The sequence below is a fragment of the Lepidochelys olivacea genome, assembly GCF_965140295.1.
Source record: "Lepidochelys olivacea isolate rLepOli2 genome assembly, chromosome: 19".
Lineage (NCBI taxonomy): Eukaryota > Metazoa > Chordata > Testudines > Cheloniidae > Lepidochelys > Lepidochelys olivacea.
The window spans coordinates 2,324,282-2,328,416 of NC_140429.1; the positions used below are offsets into that span (position 1 = coordinate 2,324,282).

The following is a 4,135-nucleotide window of genomic DNA, read 5'->3' on the forward strand; positions in this document are numbered from 1 at the left end:
GCTGGTTTCAGGGCATTTTCCATGCTGCATGCTCCATGTTAGAATGCTCTTCCTTCCCTTGGTCCACCAAAGCCTGGGTATGCCAACTTTCAGCAGAATGATACTTCCATAGTCTGCATGCAATGAATCGCCATTTCTCCTGTCTCCGACTGGCCAACAGTTGCAGCCTTCATCGCCCGCTTGTTCTATTTTCAGACAAGCCCCTCATGCTTTCTCCCATGCTGCCCTCACACTTGGGAGGAACGTCACAAACACCCCCAAAGCCACCTCATTATCTTCCTGCAAATCCGCCTTGAACGCCCTGCTTGGCAATGAAACCAACACAATGTTTGACCCTGGCTAGCCCGCTGGTGTGCTGAGACTACAGCTGGCCATGCCCCTTGAGCTCCCCACCCCGGGCCACCTCTCTGTATCTACCACTTGTCTTATGCTTAGGCTTTGTCTTCACGGACACAAAGGTGTTCTGGTTTGGTTTATTTACAGCGAGGTAAACGAACACACGATAATTATCGCACGGTAGAATCCGGAGTGGAGACAAATGGAGCGTTTACCATGAAGTAGCTAGGTGAAGTCAGCACTATTTGCCCACCCAATGGTGGTACTTTCTCCTACTTTCCCTGGTGGTAAAACTAAAGTGCCTGGCCTCCACTATTTTTACAGCAGGAGAACTAGCATGCATTCGTTATCCAGAGGTAAAAAACATCTCATCTGGTGTGTGACGACATAGCCTTAGATTGCAAGCTCTGTGGGACGGGGACCATCGCTTTGTTCTGTACAGTGCCCAGCACAATGGGATCCTGGCCCATCATGAGGCCTCCTAGGAGCTACCACGGTGCAAATAATAATAAAGTCATGCGGGGCTAGCTGCCACAGAGGCCGTGTTCCTTTGCATATCGGTCAGAAAAGTTGTCTTGAGACAATCTGTTGTGGAAAACCAAGAGATGGTCCCTGAAAGATTTAGGGAAAATAAAACAACGGGCCTCTGTGTAAGTGGTTGTGTCCAGAAGAATCAGTTGCATGTGTGAAAAGGCAGTAATATGTATTCCAAAAATACATGAATTACCAGAAGCAAACAGGTTTCAGAGTAACAGCCGTGTTAGTCTGTATTCACAAAAAAGAAAAGGAGTACTTGTGGCACCTTAGAGACTAACCAATTTATTTGATCATAAGCTTTCGTGAGATGAAGTGAGCTGTAGCTCACGAAAGCTTATGCTCAAATAAATTGGTTAGTCTCTAAGGTGCCAGAAGCAAACAGTAATCCAACTGCTAAGCGATTTGATAGCCAATTAAAGGCTAAACAGTGGCATCGTCCAATCACTAATCACCAGGAAACATGCCGTGAAAGTGTTAGACTCCAAGACCTTCCTACCTTTGTGGCTTTGAAAGAAAGGGAGGGGAAGCGATCTGCCTTTTGAACAGCCTACAGAAGAGAAGCCCAGTTTGAGACGAGCCAGATAATCAAGATGAAACTTCCACTGTGGATGTTTGGCTGATAATCTGAAGAAGAAAGAATGTTTATTCCCTGGCCTCTCCCCTGAAATGGTTGGAGGCATTCCAAAGATGCAAGCTGGACCTGAAACAAAGCCAAAATAGAGTGAGTAAATTAGTCGGGTGGATTTCCTTTTAAAAAATCTGTGCTGTTATGATTCTGGCTGGCAGAGGATAATGCTGTAGCTGAAAGTCCTGCAAGAGTCAGTCGATCAAAACTAGCATAAGAATAGCTCTAAGAACCTTCCTCTACCAGAAGGTAGCTCAAAGTTTGCAAGGTGAGACAACTGTGTTCCTTTTCCTTGACCTCTAGCATGCAATGATTACAGGTAACTCTAAGCATAAATAAATTACCTCCTGATGGAATGTCTTGCAAAGGTGACCAAGGTTCATCAGAGGAAAATCAACTCCAGTACAATCATAAAATGCAGGTAGATAGATAAAGGCACTACCCAGGGCTTGAAAGGCCCAGATTATTAGGACTGAAGCAGGACTGGTATTCTGGAGATCTCGTAATGTGAATATCTAACTGGGATTCAAAAAGCAGGAGGGTGCGGGGCTGGGGGTGGGAGGGGAGCATGGTTTTGATTGGGATAGAGCCTTGGGCTGCAACTCAGGAAATTCCTGGCTCTGCCACTGATCTACTATGTGGCCTTGGGTAAGGGCAAGTCCTGGGCCTCTGTTTCCCCTCTCACCCTTGTCTGTTTAGCCTGTAAGCTCTCCAGGGCAGAGACTGGCACTTACAATGAGTTTGTTGAGTGACTAGCACCACAGAGCCCTGAAGCTGGCTGAGGCCTCTGGGCGCTTCATAAAAATAATAATAATAAGAGAGAGAGAGAGAAAGTCAGAGGGAAATGCGCTTAGAATTCTCTTCTGCAGTCCAGGGCCTTGTCTACGATGGGTTTTTTAGCCGCCAGCATAGCCGTAGGATGGACATGGTTTAAACTGGTGCAGTGCAGCTTACACTCATGCCTATTGTCTCCACTTCTTTGGGACTTGGCCATCTGGTTGTTCTGTAGGCTTGAGCTGGCAGCATCTCAAGGGCATGCACGGACTGTGCCCATTGCTCAGTGAATGGAGACAAACACATCTGCAGAATGAAGAAGATATCATGGAGTATCACTGTTTGTTTTCCGAGTCGGGTGCTGAGAAGGAAATGGGTCATGCTGGCTTCTTGGTGCAGGTAACCAGAACACACTTACTTTCCTATCCCCGGTTTCAGAGTAACAGCCGTGTTAGTCTGTATTCGCAAAAAGAAAAGGAGTACTTGTGGCACCTTAGAGACTAACCAATTTATTAGAGCATAAGCTTTCGTGAGCTACAGCTCACTTCATCTGAGGAAGTGAGCTGTAGCTCACGAAAGCTTATGCTCTAATAAATTGGTTAGTCTCTAAGGTGCCACAAGTCCTCCTTTTCTTTTTCCTATCCCCTCGGGGATTGCTCACACCCATTCTTTGCATGGTTGGGAAAGCTCCTTAAGAATAGCCTTGTTTTCTTGGCTTCATCTGAGCTGCTTGTTATCTGTTAAATAGTTAACCCCTCCTGTTGTGATTTCAACAGAAAATATTTGGCCTCTTAGCTCCATAGCCACTCCTCATTCTCTACCAGTGTTACCCACTAGCACTTTCCTGGATACGGCTAACTCCTGGGTTCAATTCCTGCTTCCGTGAAGAAATTACTGGTGTTAGCAAATAATAATTTTTACTGCAATATTCCCAGTCTTTGGTGTTTTTCTTAAAGGCTCAGCTGCTGAAGGTTTGGATTAGGAGAGAATCTCAGAACTCATTTTAAAGAAAAAGGGAATATTTCTGGTTGGTGAGAAAATCTTGAAAACGTGACCCAAGTACAAGCTAAAGGCTCAAAAACCACAAGACAAAGTCAAAGAACCTGTTGAGACCTGTATGCACATGCCCAAGTGCTCAATGTTCTGACAGAGGAAGTATTTTCAGGATCAGATCCTAAAGGAAATAAGTACAGCCAAAGAGCTACCAGGCATCATTCTCTAGGACTTATCTGCTCATTCCTAGATTCCAACACCAGAAGAGACAATTGTGATCATCTTGTCTGACCTCCTGTATAACACAGGCCAGAGAACTTCCCCTTGATTATCCTGAAACTACTTACCCCAAGGGCTGTCAGCAGATGATGTTCCTTTTGACCATATCGGTGACTATCTTCAGCCACAGCCAAGTGATAGGCCTCTGAATAGCTTCTTTCCCATTCCCACAAGCTCCAAATAACCATAAACCTTGGAATAAGACTGAGCAACTCACTTAGTTTTCTGCAGACACTCCTGTGGGCTTGCAGATGAGACTTGGACTGAGGAAGAGTTTATCACAGCAGTGTATGTGATAAGGAAGTGCAAGGCTATATGCAAGACCTTTTAAATCAAGGATTCCATCATCATTTTTAGAAATAATGAAAGCTCTGTTAGATAATCTAGGTAGGTATTATACCCATTTCAGAGATGGGTAAATAGAGTGGTTACATGATTTATCAGTAACACAGAGTGGCAGACACAGAACTAGAACTCCAGGAGTCCTGACTTCCAGGCCTCTGCTCTAACTACTAGATCACTTCACAATGGCAAGTGTAGTCCATTACTATGCAATAGCCCCAAGGCAGCAAATGGAGTTTATCTGCCCAA

The 4,135-nt window shown here is 45.0% G+C and overlaps 1 long non-coding RNA gene across 1 annotated transcript; it reads left to right on the forward strand.

Moving 5' to 3' along the window:
- Positions 1-1,472: 1,472 nt before the first annotated feature.
- Positions 1,473-3,862, forward strand: LOC311533074. Its single transcript, XR_014714500.1, has 3 exons — positions 1,473-1,594; positions 2,508-2,671; positions 3,229-3,862. It is a non-coding gene; the product is annotated as an uncharacterized lncRNA (long non-coding RNA).
- The last annotated feature ends 273 nt before the right edge of the window (positions 3,863-4,135 follow it).